The sequence below is a fragment of the Schistocerca piceifrons genome, chromosome 8, assembly GCF_021461385.2.
Source record: "Schistocerca piceifrons isolate TAMUIC-IGC-003096 chromosome 8, iqSchPice1.1, whole genome shotgun sequence".
Taxonomy (NCBI): Eukaryota; Metazoa; Arthropoda; class Insecta; order Orthoptera; family Acrididae; genus Schistocerca; species Schistocerca piceifrons.
Window position 1 is genome coordinate 244,693,645 of NC_060145.1, and position 6,851 is coordinate 244,700,495.

The window sequence follows — 6,851 nt, forward strand, 5'->3', positions numbered from 1 at the left end:
TGTTGTACAATTATGGAACATGTTTTGCGCTCATATTTATGTCGTTCTTGGAAACTAATACAAAAATTAAGATGGATTTTGCAAACAAAGATCTTGCGAAATTCAGTTCTCTCTGTTCCCCCATGAGATTTATAGCGCTGCAGACATATTTGCTCGTGTTGATGCCGTGTTTTATTGACGTCAGTAAGGCATCTGACACCATCCCGCACTGCCGTTTAGTGAGGGAAAAAATACGAGCTCGCTGATTTTCGGGCCAGATTCTAGATTTCCATGCAGAAGGAACTCAGCACTTCGCTTTAAACAGAACAAAATCGACAGATGTAAAAGTACACCTGGGAGTTGTGGTGGAACCGTTACTGTTTATATTATTCATAAAAGATCTAGTAAAAAGCGTCGGAAGCTCTTTAAGACTGTTCTCAGATGATGTAGTTGTCTATAACAAACGTCTATAAGAAACTAGCAATCTCAGAAAACAATATCAACATGCAGAATGACTAGCAGAAGGTTGATAATTACTGTAGACTACGGCAGATGAGCCTGCAGGTACATAAATGTAAAGTACTGTGTATACCTAGGAAAGAAATTCACTACTGTACAACTGCACTGTTGGTGACAAATTTCTGTAAATGTTATCTATTGTAAAGCATCTAGGAGTAACTGTCCAGGAAGATATTACGTGGAATGACCATATAAACTAAACATAACAAAAGCATATGACTGAGGTTGCCAGGAAGAATCCTAAGGAAATGTAACGCATCAACGAAGGAAATGGCTTACAAGGCGATTGTTCGACCAATTATTGAGTATTGTTCATCAAAATGGGTAGGACTGATAGAAGAGATACAGAAGATCGAACATGGGTGTTTCGCCACGGGTTCGCTTAATCGACGCAAGAGCGTTATCAAGATGCTGAAAAAACTCCAGTGGCAGACGGTGGAAGAGGGGTATTGAGCATCACGGAGAGGTTTACTACTGAAATTTCCGGAGAGCCCTGAAAGGATTTGGAGTCTATGGAACGGTTTTTGGGAACGTTTAATGTATAACCGCAATTTATCACCACTGTTATAGAACTTAAGTGTCGAAGTAGTAACAAAGAAACTAAAGGACTAGGTGAACGAGCTCGACCGAAAAATTGCAGGAGATTGTTCGTAAATATTTTTATGAGTATATTGGTGTAAGATACTCTTGGGTCCCGGTAGCTCATTATACAATTATTGCATTTGATTTGTTTTATATAATTTATTTTGTATCTCTATTGAACGAAAAATATCTGCACGACAATACAAATGTCGATGTTATGCACTGTGTGTCTACAGGTAGTTTGGAAGAAATCTTGTTTCATTCACACGTCGTACTTACTGTGGACAACGCTAAGGTCCACTTATCTTTTCGCCCAAGTTTGCATTCGGTACTGCTCAGTTCTGTTTGGGGTTTTCTCCCTCTTTAACAGTGGTACCCAGCGGTACGGATAAGTTTGCTTATAGATAGTTGATTGATACACATCTCGCGTGTGGGTTCGCTGAATGCAGTGGAGGGGCGGCACATCGACGAAATGCTGAGCTAGCGATGGCGGTGATCGCTGAAACACCTGGTTTTCGGTTAAACCGGTTTTTTCAACGTCGGTTTAACCTGAATGCTAAAACCGATCAAAATAACAGTTTCCTGAAATAACGGACTTCTGTTTTTTATTCCTATCATTTCCTATGATAAACCTAGAAATGGAACAAAGACTAAAAATTTTCACGCCTGAAGTTTCAGAAAAAATAGTACCAGAACACTAAATTAAATAGGCACATAACACAATACTTTGTCCGCCCACCGTTCGCTGCTTTTGTTGAAAAGTGAGAAGAAGCTGAACACTAAAAAAATCTCCAGTGCTCTCCTATCGATTCTAAATTTTTAAGACTCCGCCCAGAAATCATGTTGTACTTGAGGAATATTTGACCATTTAGGAATTACGAATAGATTGTGACAGAGGCTGAAAGCTGAGGTTAAGATGTATATTTCATGTTAATTTGTACGTTTTCGAGAGCTACAGTCAGATAAAGGCTTATTATCCAAACAGAGACAATAAAAAATGGTTCAAATGTCTCTGAGCACTATAGGACTTAACTTCTGAGGTCATCAGTCCCCTAGAACTAAGAACTACTTAAACCTAACTAACCTAAGGACATCACACACATCCATGCCCGAGGCAGGATTCGAACCGGCGACCGTAACGGTCGCGAGGTTCCAGACTGTAGCGCCTAGAACCGCTCGGCTACCCGGCCGGCCAGAGGCAACAGATCATCTACTTTCTATTTTTATTGCAAACTATGAACGATGTGTTAACTTTGTTTTTTCTCGTTATACGATGCGGCAAGTGTCTTTTGGTTCCTCCCGTTGTTAATCTCTTAAAGCAAATGAAGCATTCTACTTCACTGACACATTACTTCGTCAAATACTTTCAGACTGCTGATTGTGCCGTTCTGTAATACAACTAATGTCCGGTGGCAATAACGAGAAAACAGCGTGCATACTAGACGGTGCAAGTTTCACACATTGCAAGTACTCGCCTGTAACCCAATAGGATACGCCACGTGATAACGTGTACATTACTGTCACAGCAACGCTGTACCAATTCTTAAGTAATGTGTTTGTCCTAGGCGCTTCTGTCCGGAATCGCACTACTGCTACGGTCGCAGGTTCGAATCCTGCCTCGGGCATGGATGTGTGTGATGTCCTTAGGTTAGTTAGGTTTAAGTAGTTCTAAGTCTAGGGGACTGATGACCTCAGATGTTAAGTCTCATAGTGATTATAGCCTTTTGAACCATTTGAACCAATATTAGTTTTCCCCATCCCTTTGCTTAGCGTTCCGTTCATCATGTTTTGTTGATTCAGTATCACAAGGTACTTCAGAGGAACAAAGTCGGTTAGCGTAACGAACAAAATAAAATAATGGTATCATTATTACTCTGTAACGAGCCACGGAAACATGGGTCACACGTACCAAAATACTAAAAAAAACCTGAAAAATTATAGATTTTTTGTCGTTGCAGTTTTTCATTTACATATCATAACAGCGAAGGAAAAGATTTCCTGCAGGCACAGTTATGCTGCGGCACGAGTATAAGACGCATCGCAGTGTGTGAGTGAAATGACGTGGCAGCTGGAAACGTACTCTGAAGCTGAAGTACGTGGGCCGTTGTAGGTAAAACCTATAACCCGGAGACATCCCCAGCGGTTTGAAACTATCTGTATGGTGGTGTAGGTTAAATCTCAGGTATCACACATTGCAGCCATTTATCTTGGTTGCCCTCGTTTGCGAGTAACTGACGAAGAAAAAAATCAGAATTTTGTGAGACCGTCAGTAGCGTTAAAAAGTTATATCGTACAATTTTCAGTGGAGCTTCACATGTGGTAGGTTGTAGGTTCGACTGTCGTCGGGTGCCTTAATTTATTTTTATTTTCAAATCTTTATCGAAATGACGTCGATCACCACTTTTATTCAATTAATTGGATTAAATGTATTTTGTTATTTCTACTCCTTTGTCACATCATCTTAATAATCGTATGAACTTTTTCATTTGTCTAATTTTTTTATATCTTCCTATTTCCAATCGAAATTTTTGAGGTAAATGTGAATTAAATTGTATCTATCTATTGAAATACTCAACTCTTTGAAAATACCGATTTATTACTTAAAAAACCAAAAACAAAATAATCTTTTTAAATTTGTGCAATGGTGTGAAAGATATATTTTTGCTCCCAGATTTGCAAGTTTTGGCAGGGTAATCGTCATACAAACATTTAAAACATAGCCTAAATACCTATTCCACTATGAGCAAAATAACGCAGATGAAAACTTAAATGAAAGAAATAGATATAACCAACGCAATAGTGTGGACGAAAAAACACGGTGATGAAACAAAAAAGTGTCTAAATTAATAGATAAAGTTAATTAAAAACAAATGAAGAAATTATTCAAGTGGAGGAAGAACGATAAGATGAACAATGAGAGCAAATGCAGAAGTTGGTGTTATGATTAAAATTAATGACGAAGGAATAGAATTAAAAAATTACATTTAAACCAATTAAGTGAATAAAAATAATGCTCAAAGTCATTTCGATAAAGGTTTAAAAATAGAAAAATTGGTATACCTAACGAGATGCGTGCCCACAACCTTCGACACTTAAGGGAGTTATACCATACATTATACCACGCAACAAGACACTACGATGAACCTTTTTTCAATTCTGTTGAGTGCCACACATTTTTTTTTTTGTCAGTTACTCGGAAACGAGGACCACTAGGGCGAATGGCTGCGGTGTTAGATTCCTGGGCTGTTAACCTACATCACTGAATAGCTAGGTTCAAAAAATCGATCGCTCAGCTGTGGACCTCTCATTGTAAAATTCAACGTGAAATTCTGGTGGTATACGGAGCAAGTGCAATGTCGTAGCCGGTCGTAGAGAAATTGTGCCAACAATTAGTCCAAGGCCTCAAAGACGTGAGTGATGCTGAACGGGAAGGAAGGTCTGGGGCATCGACCACGGACGATTATGTGCAGGTGTATGACGAAATGGTTCGCAGTAACTGCAGATTTGCAAACGTTCACACAGTACTCCTCAGACGGCTCCGTGAACGGATTTCTGTCATCGAGGAATTGACCTTCCGCTGGAACGTGCGACAGTTTTTTACAGAGTATTTTTGGCCATGTTGAAAAACAATCATGTATCTGTGTCACATTGAGCTATAGAGCTGCATTCAGTTACTTTACCCACCAAAATGATGTGTAACTTAGTTTCTGAAGTCCGTTCCTAGCTTAAGAGATTAACTTCGTCTGTTTCACGGTTACAGTTCTGATGTTAAGCTTATCGCTAGTATTATTTCTGCTGCCAACAGTTTCTCTTTTCCATTCCTATTCTGTACCTTCCATTCAACAGGTACCATATTCTTTTTCATTTTCACAGACCATAGCAAAGTCATCAACAAATCGCATTGATATCTTTTCGCTTTGAATTTTAATCCCACTTGTGATTCTTTTCAACACTGTATTGGTGCTCACAGTCAGCAGTGCTATAAGTCATTAAGCGTGTCTGAGAGAATTACAATGTCATCGGTTAACCTCAAAGTCGTTATTCCTTCCGCCTGAAGTGTAATTCTACAGTTCTCTTTGGTTGCCTTAGTTTCTTACTCAGTGCACAGTTTGAATGAAGTCGTTGATGGGTTACAATACTGTCTCACTCCTTTCTTATCTACTATTTCCCTTTGATGTTCTTTAACGCTTACGACTCCAGTCTGGTCTCTCTACAAGTTGTAAATAACGTATCAGTCCCTGAATTTTCTCACTACCTTCAAAATTTCAAGGCGTACTACATCTATCATTTTCCAAAATATCCCTAAAATGCTGTAAATACAAGTTTGTCATTTTTCAAACTATTTTCATAGATGAGACAAAGGATTAGTATCATCTCGCGCGTTTCTACATTCCTTCAGAACGCGGACTAGTATTCCTCCAGGCAGACTTCTTCAAATTTCACTTGTGTATCTGTAAATGATTCGTCGAAATATTTTGTAAGTGTGAACTATGAAAGTGATGGTTCGATAGTAATCATACCTGTCAGCACCTGCCTTCTTTGGAACTGGAATTATACATTCTTCTCGATTTCTTAAAATGTTTCCCCTACCTTATTTATATATATGCATTGTACAGCAGTTTTGTCATGTATGACTCCATAGGATCTCAATAATTGTAGAGAAATGTTAACTCTAGGTTTTTTTTTTTTTTCAATCAGGTATCTCAGTGCTCTGTCAAATTCTTCTCGTTGTGCCATATATCCCATCGCATCGTCAACTATTTCCTCTTCTTTTTCTACAATATTGTCGGAAGTCTGCTCACTTTTTATTGATCCCCTATACATTCCTTTCCTGTTTCAGCTTCACCTCATTCTTTAGTTTTTTTAAAAACATTATCAGCGATCCTAAAAATTAAAATTTGAAGATTAAAAACAGTCTTGATCGCAACTTTTCATTTTTATTGGAGTGACCGGTTTCGATTCTACTTAAGAACCATCTTCAGACTCCACAACGGTGGGTGTACTCCGCGAAGCAAGTTGCGCCGACCCTCGACGCTGGAATAACTGCAGTTATGCAAAAAGTTGCTAGACGGCAATGGTGTTTGGAACGAGGTCACTGTGAGCAGGAATGGCATCAGAATGTGCTTTCGGACGAATTCAGATTCTGTTTGTTTGAAAACGGTGGCCTCATTTTGGTTAGTCGCAGACAGGGGGAGCGACATCACAGTGTCTGCTTATGCACAAGACTTACAGCACACGAACTCGAGACCATGTGTGGGGTATTGTTGGGCACACCACAAATCACACGGCACTGTGACCAGCGTGACCAATGTGAATGACGTCCTACGACCCGTAGCATCCCAGACGCTATTTTTCAGCAAGACAGTGTATGACCACATGTTGCTGCACGAACACAAACCTTCTTTTTACTACAGGTTCGCCATATCACTGGACTTGTCACCAGTCGAAAGTGTGTGAGATTTGGTGAAACAACGGGTGCAACGCTGTGACCCAACGCCGATCACCACGGATGAATTTTGCAACCAGGTGAATGCCGCTTGGATGGCTATACCACAGGACGCCATTCGCGGCTAAACGCGTCGATGCCACCACGCATAGAAGAAGTTATCAGGGCCCATGGCGGATGCTGTACCTATTAGGCGCTAGAACACATGCTGAAACGCCAATCATTTCTGCAGAACATACTAATGTACATGTTCTGTGAATATTAATGTTCTATCTCTAGATGTTAAAGGTTTTCTATTTTCTGTGAACTTGAGGACACTAGGAGC